General features: G+C 34.0%; 1 long non-coding RNA gene across 1 annotated transcript; it reads right to left on the bottom strand.

Annotated features, from left to right (window-relative positions):
* Positions 1-10,567: 10,567 nt before the first annotated feature.
* Positions 10,568-11,931, bottom strand: LOC127746770 (uncharacterized). The gene is made up of 2 exons (XR_008008482.1): positions 11,482-11,931; positions 10,568-11,297 (listed from the first exon to the last, which is right to left on the bottom strand). It is a non-coding gene; the product is annotated as an uncharacterized LOC127746770 (long non-coding RNA).
* Between the last annotated feature and the right edge of the window lie 1,442 nt (positions 11,932-13,373).

Here is a 13,373-nt window from a genome sequence, read left to right as displayed (position 1 = left end):
AATTCTGGATTAGTTCTTATAATATTTTTAAATTTATAATTAATTAAATTTTTACGCTTAAAATTTTTTTGACGAAATCGCTACACGCCTACAATATATATAAATTTGTAACTATGTCCCATTATTCAAAAAGTATTGGATTTAACATAATATACTTATGCATATTCTCAAGTGGTGTCAGAAAGGTTTGATGTGGCTAACAATTGAGTTAATAGTCAAATTCACCTTTAAAATATATTTTGATCTCTATTTTTGTTCCCAAAAAATAAAATTAATCAAATTCATTCTCGAAAGATAACCAATGGTCGCATTAGTCCTTCTATCATCTCCTGCACTGAAGTGGCTAACGCTCACTGACATATCCTGTTGACTGCCAATATGACACTTGCTTAGTGTACCCTCTTGTTGTTGATAAGATAAGTTCATTAGATCAATTCAAATCATTCTCTAAGTCCATAAATCCTAATCCCAAATTAGCATTGACGGCCTTCACTCTTCTCTTGTTCTCTTCTGCTGTTTCAGCCATGACCAGCAGAAGCAGTAAAACCACCAGAGCATCATCAGCACCAAGTAAGTTCATAACAGTACACTTCAACATCACGTGATACTCTCTCTACTTCTGTTTTTAGCTCTGACTAACTTTTGACTTCACTTTCTAGGTTCAGGTTTTGGAGTAGTAGCAAGACACGTGCAATCTCACATGGAAGAGAAAGAAAAAGGGCAACGGCAGGGGGATGAGAAGAGGTCAAGGGGTCCAGGGTCGTGGCCGCCATCGTGCAAGTCAAAGTGCGGGTGGTGCAGCCCATGCAGGCCACTTCACGTGCCGGTCCAAACAGGTATGATCATACGTCTTGAGTACTACCCAGAAATGTGGCCTTGCAAGTGTGGGAACAAGCTTTTCATGCCTTGATCACTCATCATTCTCATGACCATCATCATCATAATCATATATTAACCTTGTTGCCAAAACAGAACAGGAAAAGACATTGTTGGCACCCATCTTAATGTTCTGATTTCATACATGAACTCTCTGTGGCATGAGAAGAGGATTTAATATAATTATAGTTTGAATTAATTGCTCCAAGAGCAACGATGAAAGTGAGAGGAAGAGGGGAGATGGAACTACGGAAGAGAGAGGAAGAGGGACGACAGTACCAAGGCAGCCAATCATTGAATTTGGGATTAGGGTTCATGGATTTAGGGACTGATTTGAATTGATCTAATAAACTTATCTTATTAGCAACAAAAGGGTACACTAAGCGAGTGCCACGCTGGCAGTTAACAGGCCATGTCAGCGAGCGTTAGCCACCTCAGCACAGGAGATGACGGAAGGACTAACGCGACCCATTTGGTTATCTTTCGGGGACAAATTTGATTAATTTTATCTTTTGGGGACGAAAATAAAGATCGGAGCATTTTTGTAATGACAAAAACCCCTTTCTTTGTGTCCTCAGGTTCCGTTTGTTTAGGCAGTGTTTGGTTAGTGTCTTTTAAATATAAAGACAGAGACACAAATACACAGAGATACATAGATACAAAATACACAAATTTTTTTATTATGTTTGGTCATAGTGTACAAGACACACTTATCTAAATCAAATATCATTTTTGTCCCTATATCGTATCCATCGATACATCACTTCCACTACTGTCATCATTGCTTTCCACTACCATCATTGATTTTTCTACAATCCAAATTACTATCATCAACATCTCTAATTCATAATCAATTCAATACTTAAAAAAAATTGGACAAAAAATCAAAAATAAAAAGAAGATGAGAAGCAGGGAAGAGAAGAGTTCTAATGTCAAATTGGACTTTCTTGTGTTCCATTACCATTATTATGAAATACAAATTTTTAAGAAAAAGTGGTGGCACATCCCAAATACTCAAGTCATACTTCCTTTCAAAAAATAAACTCAGATTTTGTTTTGAACATGAGTTTTTTTCTTAAATAAAAAATTAAAATTTTTGAGAGAAAATATTTAATAAACTAATATTCGAATAATGCTTCATCCATCATCGTTCAAAACTCTCATTTTGTGTGACTTTTTTCCATCATCCAAATTCATTGTCAACACGACTGGAAAAGAGGCAGATCTAGAGGCAGCACGATCTAAAAAACACGAAGGCGGAAGCACATGGAAGAGGCAGATATGAGAGCACATACAGATCTGGAGATGAAGCGAGGGAGGCATCAACACGAAGATCAGATCTGCCCTCTGGGGCATGAAGAAGAAGATGATGGGTAGAAGAAGAAAGAAGAACAGAAGAGAGAAAAGAAAAAAGATGATGATGACGATTAAATCTGCCATCTGGAGTGTGAAGAAGAAGATGAAGAAAGAACAAAAAGAGGGAAAAGAAAAAAAGGGATCAGAAAAAAAGAGAGAGGGTGTTAATAGTATAGGATAATTATAAAATTTTCAAAAAATAATAAGGATAGAATTGTCCAAAACTATAATTCAATCTGTGTCTCAAGCCAAATATCCGTGTCTCAATATTTTGGAAAGACACAAAATACACGTCTTTTGTGGGTAACCGCGTGTAACCGTGTCTTAAAAAAATTGTGTTTCGACAAACAAACGATAAACATGTACCACCGTTTCCATGTCTCTTTTGGATATTGACAATAACCAAATGGTGCTTAGTGTATAGCATGAGACATGGACATTGATAGAGTTTCACTGAACCTTTGCACAACAAGAAATTATGAACTGAAGAATTGCAGAAAGAATCGGAAAGTGTTAAGTACGATTTTAGTTCCTAAGGTATAGACCGAAATTATTTGTTGTTCCCAGCCTTTTTTTGAATACAAAATTGTCCCTAAGGTTTAATTAATTTTAAAATCATCCTTACCTTAGGGACCAAAATCGTACAAAGGTGGCAGCGAAAGCAGAGGTAGAGGTGGATCGTGGGTAGTTTCTTCTTCTTCTTCCCTTCCCCTTCGTAGGAGCAGAAACACTCACTTTCCCTTATTTTTTCTTTTTTTTTTTTATTTTATAATTTTTTTGTTATGGGTAATTTGGCCAAAAATTTTAATATTTAAGTAAAAAGGACAATTTTGTATGCAAAAAAAGGTTGGGGATGAAAAAAATTTTCAGCCTCTACCTTAGATACCAAAATCGTACTTAACCCAATCAAAAACTAAATGTAATCAGAAAATGAAAATGTTATTGTGTAGAAAATACTGAATTACAGGTGTGTCTACCAAGAGATAACATTGCCTTTTATAGAGAAGAAGTGCAGCATACATATACACTAGTCACAATCTGTTGAGTTAAGAAATTAACTAAATTAATTAGTGATGACAAACATTATTTAATTGGGCAAAATAAATAATTAAATGTTGATTGTTTATAATTATATGAAGCTAATTATTTATTGTTGCAATACTGCAGCCCAAATGAAATGGAAAATGAAACAAGGCTGATGGGTTGACAACTCAAACGAAGCCCAAAAGAAAACAAATAAAGGAACCAACGGGCCAAGCAAATCAAACCCGATCCAAGCCCATATCCATATATCCAAGTTGATCCCACCAAAGCTTCTCATACAAGATTGAAGTCCTCATTCCCTCTCACTTGAATTTACCAAAGTAACGTTCTTCTCTCCTCTGTCTTAGTCAAATCACAAACTCAGAAAAATGAGAAAGAGAAAGAGAAAGCTTCTCTCCCAAGGTGATCATCAAAGAAGCAAGAAAAAGAAAGTCCAAGCTTGATACACAGAAGTCTAATCAGAAAATCCAAACCAAATCAAGTTTAGGTTAAAGGTAACCCATTTCCTTTTACATGCAACATACTTTCTTCTCTTCATCTTCAATTCTCTATATCTCTGTTTTGAGCTATATGGAAAAGAGAATTTCTGTTCTTCTCTGCTGTAAATCCACGGTCTCAAAAATGTCTTGGGGACCAAGTTAGTTTTCAAAGGCTCAGATCATGTTGACCATTGGAAGACTCTTGTGGTTACTGCTTTATGGCTTTCGGTCAAGATGAAGAAGTCAGAAGCAAAGTTTCCACTCTGATGCTTAATGAGAAAAAGTGAACGGCTGGGTTAGTAAAGCTCAGTGCTCAAGAAGTTGACCTAGGGTGAGCAACCAAGGAACATGCAAGGAGATAAAAAGAAGCTTTCTACTCATTCAGGACCAAGGAGAGAAAATCAGAGTTTGGTGAGTTTAGTTCTGCAAAGAATTTCCTTTACTAGGATAATGCTTTCTTTCAAAGAAGCATTCGGCCTATACTGAAGAACTGTATCTGAGGTTTGCAAATCTGGTTTTGCACATAGCAAAGAGGCTGCTGATGAATTCAATCTCCTTCATGTTTTTATAGATTGTGATGTACTATTCTATGTTTATCTTTTTGTAATTTTTTGTGAGAAAAGGCATTGTGAGAAAGCTCAAGTAAAAGCCATGAGTGGAAAAAGGCTGAGTGATACACTTGAGAAAAAAGTCTAGAGTTATTTTTCTGATTTCTTTAGGTTGGTTAAGTGTCTTGTATCTTGTACCTGTAAGGTATTTCTTTCTTAGTTGGGTTAGCACTAAGAGTAAATAGTTAGGTGTTAGCATAGCCAATGTCAAGTTAGGCTAGAACTTGAGTGTGAAATTGGTGTATGTAATACTTTTAACTATAGTGAAAATTCCTCCATTATTGTGGAGGAGACTGGACGTAGGTTGCATAGCACAAGGCAACCGAACCAGGATATATGCTGGTGTTAGCTTTTCTCTTCTCTGCTGTGTTCTATTTTCTGATATTCATGAGACAAAAATAAATTGTCTCATAAATTTCTGCTGCTGAGTACAAACAGAATCAGAATTGAAAGTTTGATTTAAAAGGTCATAACAGTAACTTAAAAGGAAGGCATAGATTCAACCCCCCTTCTCTAAGCCTACCACAACCTTCACAATCCAAGAAAACTAAGAAAGCCAACTAACTAACAAACTCTATGACTAGCAATTTGTTTCTGGCAATTCTATTAATTCTGTTAATTAGTATACTATGCTTGACAACTCCCTTCAAACTTATGATTGGTCTTGAAGCAATCCTAAGTTTGCTCCTGAATTTGTCAAAAACAACTGCAGACAAATGTTTGGTCAATAAGTCTGCAACTTGTTCAATACCAGGTATGTGCGCCACCTGAAGCTGCTGTTTCTGAACTTTATCTCGAACAAACTGAATATCCAATTGAAAATGTTTGGACTTATTATGAAAGATTGGATTCTGAGTTAGCATCACATCACTTAAATTGTCACAAAAATATCATAGGTGAGGTCTGAAGATGAACTCCTAGCTCCATCAGCAGATTTTTATTTCATACAATTTCAGCTTCACAAGAGGCCAAACTCCTAAATGCTGCCTCAGTTGATGATCTGCTAACTGTATGTTGTTTCCTACAAGACCAAGACACTAAATTAGAGCAAAAAAACAAACAAAAAGCTAAAATTGACCTTCGATCCTCTAGATCACATGCCCAATCAAAATCAGAAAACCCATAGATTCTGAAATCTGAATTGCTATGAAAACTCAGGCCATATTCTTTAGTTCCACTTAAGTATCTTAGAACTCTTTTAACATATTTCTAATGTGCAAGCAAAGGCTTGTGCATAAACTGGCTCAGCTTACAAATAGAAAATGATATATATGGTCTTTTAATAGATAAATATTGTAGACTCTCAACTATGAATTTGTATAGTTTGGGATCCTAAAAATCTTCAGAACTTGTGGACAACAATTGTAAAGAGGATACCATAGGAGTTGGCATTGTTGATGCTTCTCCCATGTTAACCTTAGACAAAAATTCAATGACATATTTAGTTTTGACAGAGATGTAAACGTCCAAAATTTATTTCCCTAACCTCAATGCTTAAAAAATAACTTAATTCTCCTAAATCTTTTAAGGTAAAAATAGAGTTCAATTGTTGCAAAATGATTATTTCCAGTGATGATGATATCATCAACATAACAGAGAATGTAGATAGCATATGTGGTAGATTGTTTTATGAATAAAAGTGTATCAAATTGATCATTTTTGAAACCAAAATAAGACACGGTATTGTTTAACTTAAGAAACTACTCCCTTGGCGCTTGTTTAAGATCATATAGAGACCTATTCAACCTGCAACACTGAATATGAGAATTAACAATACGAGATACAACACTGAATACAAAGCTAAACTCAAACAGACAAAGATAAACTGCAACAGGCTACTTTTTTGGTGCCTTCTTCGAATACTGAGATGGGGTGTATTTATTCGGGGGCGTAGTCTGTGTCCATAAATTATATGGATGACCCTGAGACATACCGGCATCCAGACCACCGTAACTGTCAGAAGCACCGACATCGGGCATGTTGGCACCGCCAGTGTCGTACAAACTGGAACCACTTATGACCAAAGCACTCGCTCAACCATAATCATACTTGTGCTACAGGTCATCTCCTCCAAATCCCGCTTCCTGCTACGGGTATTCATTCAAATCTAACAACTCGGTACGAGGTGGTGCAGAAGGACAAGGAGGATCTACATGACCCGGAGATCAATCCATCAAGAAGTCACTGGCATGACCTCATGTGGTGCGACGACAAACAGACGGCTCAGAAGCAGCAGGCCCTTGATGCTCTAGCTCAAATAGATAATCTGTGTCTCTTAGGACCTGTTGTTGCTCATATACCAGAAACTGTTGCTGTTGGCCATAAGATGACACCTGATACTGGTGCTCATACCCCGACATCTGGAATTGGTGGTCATATATCGGCACTTAAAACTAGTGCTCATATGCCGGAACCTAAATAATATTAGCACCGTTAAACTTACATGCACAATAATAATAATAATAATAATAATAATAATAATAATTCATAACGGTAACAATAATGATAATAAATCTTAATGATACATGAAATCCTTGGTCATAGCCCGGTTCCTAATACTGGTGCTTATACCCCAACACCTGAAACTGTTGCTCATGAGGGGATTTTACTGCTGAGGTCTAGCTAGTGATAGTGGTTGTTCTTGTGGTTCATTCACATTGGCCTCTTCACCTGCAACTCTATCTAACAATCGTAGGTGATGCCAGTACTGCTGTCTATACCACTCGTAGTACACCGGGAGAGGATGAAAGTCGACAATCTCGTCCCCTAACTGTAGAATATTATAGCGGCCAGAATTTCACATGTTAACCTATTACTGTTTTTGTCGCTCCAGTGATGATTCTATGGGCCAGTCAACTGTCTGCAATGAGCATCACCAATCTGGAATGCGGGGTCTGGTCGAAGCTCTTGTAGCCCCAATTGTCGTCTAACTCGGTCTGTTGATTGCCACTTTATACACTCGAATGACACTAACGGCGACGTTGTGGAGCACATAAACAAATTTACGGTTAGGTCGTTAGGAACCATGACTGCCATATACGGCTGCCATATAAACTGCACACCAGTAACCATGAGGCCGATTAGTAAAATTATTAATCTAACTAAGTAGCTTAACATAAATTGTTAAAACCTACCTTGTTGACTCCCAGGTCATCGAGTTACTGCCTAAAGTGCGCTGTAAACCTTCGTGTATATCTTGTTAGTCGGCGCCAATGACTCCACCTAAACAAGATTAGAATGATTGTAATCAGAACAACAACAACAACAATAATAATAAACAATACCGGTGCACAAGTGGAACACCAACATCGGCGAGCTCATTGCGAGAAATAAGTGCCAGGAACGGCATACGCTCCTACGCCCAAACAAAAAGTATAATGAGTGGTCCATCTAGCTCTTTACAGTTGTATCGTGATGCACAACACTTACCTATACAGATGTGCCAGACTGATTGTCCCCAACTGTATAGTGGAATCCGATGAAAATCTCGAAGTAGAGGCAAAAACTTCGAGTTCAAAGAATTGGTAGACTTATCCAGAAATACGACCGTTCCGAGCACGCAGAAAATGTGAGCCCGGATGTACCGCTCAATGGACTCCTGCGTGTCACACGATTTGGTGTCTCTGTACCGCTGAACCCATGCAAGATTTACCTTACCCAATACGTGATCGTCCGGATCGGGCAACCGACCAAAACAAGCGAAGCAGTTCTCCACCAAAAAGTGGTGACTACTGTCCATTCTTCTCATTACAGGCTCCCTGTCATCTTCTAGCATTACAGTCACTTCGCCGACTGGAAGGTGAAACGTGTGAGTGTTCAATCTCCATCATTCCACTAAGGCATTCAGGAGTGCAAAATGACCTCTTATTTCGCCTACTCGCGAAACGTGCTGAAACTCAGTTAATGCTAGTGCCGCTGCAGCTATATCGTTGAAGGTTTATGGCGGATTAAATTTTTTAGGCAACAAATTTCTGATCGCCTACAAAAAAATAATAATTATTAATATTACTTGATAACTATAATTAGTCTTAACAATAACATTAATAAAATATTAATAATTAACCACAACAATAACTATCACAATAATAATAATAGATTAATAATAACCATTAATAATATATTCAAATAATAATAATAATATATCATTATTAAAGAACTCTTTCAAATAATAAATATTATTGTTAACATGTTCATAATAATAATCTTGTTCACTTGTATTATGGTTTGATTTTTTCTTTCAGTAATATCACAATGCCTTTGTCATTATTCTCTAAGCATATATGAATGGTGGAAATTCAGTGGTCAACAAACACGTAAGTGGATAGAATCTAATAATAAAAGTGAGGATAAAACTCTCCTAGTTAAGTTGTTTAATACATTTCAATCTATTCCATTTTGCTAATTTAAATAATATTTTTCAAATCAAACTAATAGCTTTTTACCCCTTTTTCTTTTACTAGACAATGTTCAAATTATATTTAGATGTGAAGATTAGATGATCGATAATGTTTGTACTCGTGGGCTACAAATTTTATGAGAAATACTTGTACAACAATTTTAGCAAGGACCTAATTTAATTTATGTTTTTTTTTTAATTTTTTCAAAAAAAATATTAATATTAAATTATCTATTAACAATTATATATTTATGTATAAATACATGTATTGTTTAACTTATTTTTAATATGTATTTTATATTTTAATATATATTTTATACAGATAATTATTTTTTATATACATATAACATGATTATTGCTATGATTATATTTTATTATTGTAAAATATGATTAGCCTTCAAAATATCTAATATACAATTAAAACACTAAAATAGTAATTTAAATAATAATATATAATTTAAAATTCTATTCTTTTAGGTTTTATATTTCTTAAAAATTAAGTAATTTTTCTCTTAACACTACCATTAAACTTTCTCTCTTTCCATATATATTACTAAATAATTATTTAAAAATTTACTTCCCAACACAATTAGAAGCTGACTCTTATTGATATTCATAGTTAAAAAAGTTCTTTCAATTAATATAGTTGTTACACAAAAATTAAAGCTAATTTGAAAAGAAGATAAATAATATTCTTTTGAGTTGATTTTTAAAAAAGAACACTAATTTCGTTTAAATATGAGAATTGATCATTCTAACGAATATCTAATATAAAATTTTTAAATTGACGATTAAGTACCAAAAGTTGAGTAAAAAAATTATTGTAAAGTCAAATTTAATAATCTAATGGGAACAAATAAATATTATTATCATATACTACTAAAAAAATTTCAAATTGTAGTGGGGGCGCTTGCCCCTACACCAATATACATAGAACCGTTCCTGACTACTCATATATAACGAAAACACTAATAATAATATAATAATAACAAATAAGTAGTATACAAATAAATATATTTATTTATCATAAAAATATAAAAAAAATACTTATCCATTGAGAATGATCCAGATACTTAATAATATGTTTTTGAGGTAATGTAAAATCGTGAACCATTTTTTTCTCTTAATTTTACTCCTCATTCGTTTAAACTGCTCTCTCTTTTTCCTGGTATTCTTCTTCCTCCCTTCCTTGCAACCAAAAGCCTCAAATCATCCCTCACTTACAACACAAAACGTTGAAACCCTCACCCCAAAAATGCTGAAACCTTCTAAAAACCACTAACCCTCACCTTTGAAACAACCTCACATGCGTTTTGCTTTTTAAAGGCTCTATTTGGCCATCTCCCACAACATGTGTCAGACATGCAGGTTGTGTTTTGGACAGTTTCAAGGTGGTCAAATGACCGGACTTATCTGCATGCCAAACGCAGCTTGTGTTTTGCAGCTGTTTTTTTTTTGTTTTCTTCATACAAAACGTGACCTACGTTTCGCAAGTCTGCATATCCAGATTCACATATGTGAATAACACACCATGCACTAATATTGTTGGATAACACTTTTTCGCTCCATTTGTAAATTAACTTTTGGGTAAGTTGCTCAGTATTAGAGAGAGTTCAATTTCAATGTTACTTTTTTTTTATTTTCAAAAACATTAATCGAAAAGTCCGATTTGTATTTTTTTTTAAGTTAAATAATATAATTCGGTAAGTATAATTTTTGGACACCACCATATAACCAAAATAATAAGGTTGCATTTGGAATAGAAGCTGAGACTGAGAGACAGAGATTGTGAGACAAAGACTGGAAAGTAGAGACTAAATTAAATTTAAGTATTATGTTTAATGTAAAGTGTACAAAATTAAATTGTCTCAGTATTCTATTTGGTTTAAAAAAAAATACAGAGACTAAAACAAACAAAGTTACTTGAATACCCCTTGTTGATTCTCTCTTTCTTCTTTTCGCTTTTCTTCAAATTTCTCCATACAAATTCATAATATAGTAATTCCAAATCAAACAAACATAACTAAATATGACTATTTCCTTATCCAAATCCAGATCAAGGCATGGCCAGAACATAAATAATCAAATACTAAAACAAAGCATGTTCAAAGAAAATTCTGTCACATCAATATAGAGGTTTTTTTATTTAAATAAATATATAAAATTATTAATTTCCAAAATGCGCATAGATAAAATTGTTGATGAAAATGCACACGGCCAATTTATGGGAGCCGCCCGCAAAGTCAAATTCGCCATTAACTCAGCCCAGGCGCCCATGTCGTGGGTGACATAGCTGATGTGGCCATTTTGCATGTGCCAGAAGCAGCATGGATCCTCAACCTACAACTCCTCCAATTCCCAGGCGATGCAGCTGAGTTATCTTTTATTTATATATAAATATACCCACACCCACTTATGATGTTTTTGACTTGGTCCTGACTTGCATCTGCTCCATTTCGTGAGCGCCTGGGTTAAGTTGATGGCGAATTCCACTTCACGGGAGATTCCCGTCGTAGGCATTTTCATCAACAATTTCATCTATACACATTTTGAGAATTAATAATGTTTATATATTTATTTAAATAAAAAAGCCTCAACATAGATCCATGCTTAAATTCTAAACAACTCAATAAAACCAACAATTTAACCACACCAAAAAATTGAAGAGAATTTTCCAAAACCAAAAAGAAAAGAAAACAAATGCATTAATAACATCACATACCCGTGTCAAACTGTACCCACAATTTGTACAAGATACTCATAATTCACAATAAAGGCATGTCTTTTTTTCGGTGGTAATGAAAGGTAATGATTTTCTCTTTCAAAATGGCAAAGGGGGTGCCGACAGCGACAGGCACGACGAAGTCAAGGCGGTTGACACGAGATGCAGAAAGAAGAGGACGAAGAAGTATTCAAGAGGCAAGCAAACACTGACAGCGTGGGAATTAGGGAGAAGAGAGAAAAAAGGAAGCCACTGACGACGAAGACAGGCTGATCCTGGTGGCGACAATGAGGTCACGATTTGAGTAGGGTGAGTTTGCAGAGAAAGAACGAAGGAGAAGGCCTTAAATAATTGGGGTAGTGTTGGATTTTCAAATTTTGATCGAAGGTATTTTAGAAAATAAATATTAGTGAAGTTTCAATCCCCGTCTCTAAAAATTTTAATGTTCTATGTCCCCACTTTATGTTGAAGAGAAAAAATTGTGTATTATGATTTATTTGAGTAAATAAGTAATTTATTTCATCTATTCTTATTATATAAAAGTTGATACCATCATCGTAAAAATTGAATTAGACTGGTCGGTTCGAGTATTTAGACCATGTAAGGACAAAAACTGGTGTGAACCTGTCAAAACCGGTGAGAATTGATAGAAACTGATCTAACCGAACCATTTGAGAGAAAATTTCAAAATGGATGAAGATATGATTTGAATTTAGGTCCTCTTTGTTATTGTATACTCCCCTTATCACTAAACTATGTTAATATGTTCTTCCTTAATATTTTATATGCTAATTATTATAGGATTTATATATCATGTGTCCAAGACACATGTTAATTTTACAAATTAAAAATTTTTTTATTGAAAATATAAAAAGTTTAAGTTTTCAATGCATTTGTTTTACATTCATTAAATGAAAATATTTAAAATTTTTTATTAGTGGTAAGTTTATCATGTGTCTTTAGGGAATATGTTAGTTAAATCCCTTTACTCATATAATAAATATAAACTAATTAGTTAGTTATTGAAATAAAAAATAGTTACTTTAATATAAAAATAAAATTAAAAAATTTTTATTATGAAAAAATACTAGAATTTTATATACTTATTTAATAATAATCGAATTATATCAAGTTATAATTTGTTGAAACTTAAAAAAATATTAGTGAAGATTGTATTTTAAATTTTAATTTTAAGTTTTTGACTATTTTATATTTTATATTTATATAAGAACGGTTCTACCAGTTCAACCAATGATAGTAGTACGATAGAATTTACCTTTAAGTTTTAAAGGCACTTTTTTGTCACATATAAAACTAGACGCACTCCACCATTTTGACCAACCTGCTTGAATCCTATGATTTACATCCTGTTTAATCTCTCCATTATCCTGGATGATGCACCCAAGATATTTAAAACTTTTAACTTTTCGTAGAATGTTTTCTCCAATGTATTAGGGTTTTCTGTTCGGTGGCCAAACTTATATTCTATATATTTCGTCTTACTACAGTTTATGCGCAAACCATACACTTCTAGATCTTCTCTCCATAAATCTGACTTCTTATTTAGGTCTTCCCTTAACTCTCTTATAGGACGATATCATCGACAAAAAGCATGCACCATGACACAGGCTCTTGGATATATTCTGTGAATACTTCCAAGACTAATGTGAAAAGATATGCACTTAAGGATGATTCTTGATATAATTCTATTCTAATAGAAAATTCCTTTATCACACCACCTTGAATCTTCATACTAGTTGTAACTCCATCGTATATGTCTTTTATAATTTTATATTTACATTTTTATTTATTTTTCTAAATCCAAACAAGTTCAAATTTAACACATCTCCTTACTAAATATATTCGAATATATTATGATTATAAAACTAATT

Source organism: Arachis duranensis, chromosome 4 (assembly GCF_000817695.3).
Source record: "Arachis duranensis cultivar V14167 chromosome 4, aradu.V14167.gnm2.J7QH, whole genome shotgun sequence".
In the NCBI taxonomy this organism is placed as follows: domain Eukaryota; kingdom Viridiplantae; phylum Streptophyta; class Magnoliopsida; order Fabales; family Fabaceae; genus Arachis; species Arachis duranensis.
The sequence above is the reverse complement of the archived record's forward strand: the minus strand, read 5'-3'. Positions and strand labels throughout refer to the sequence as shown.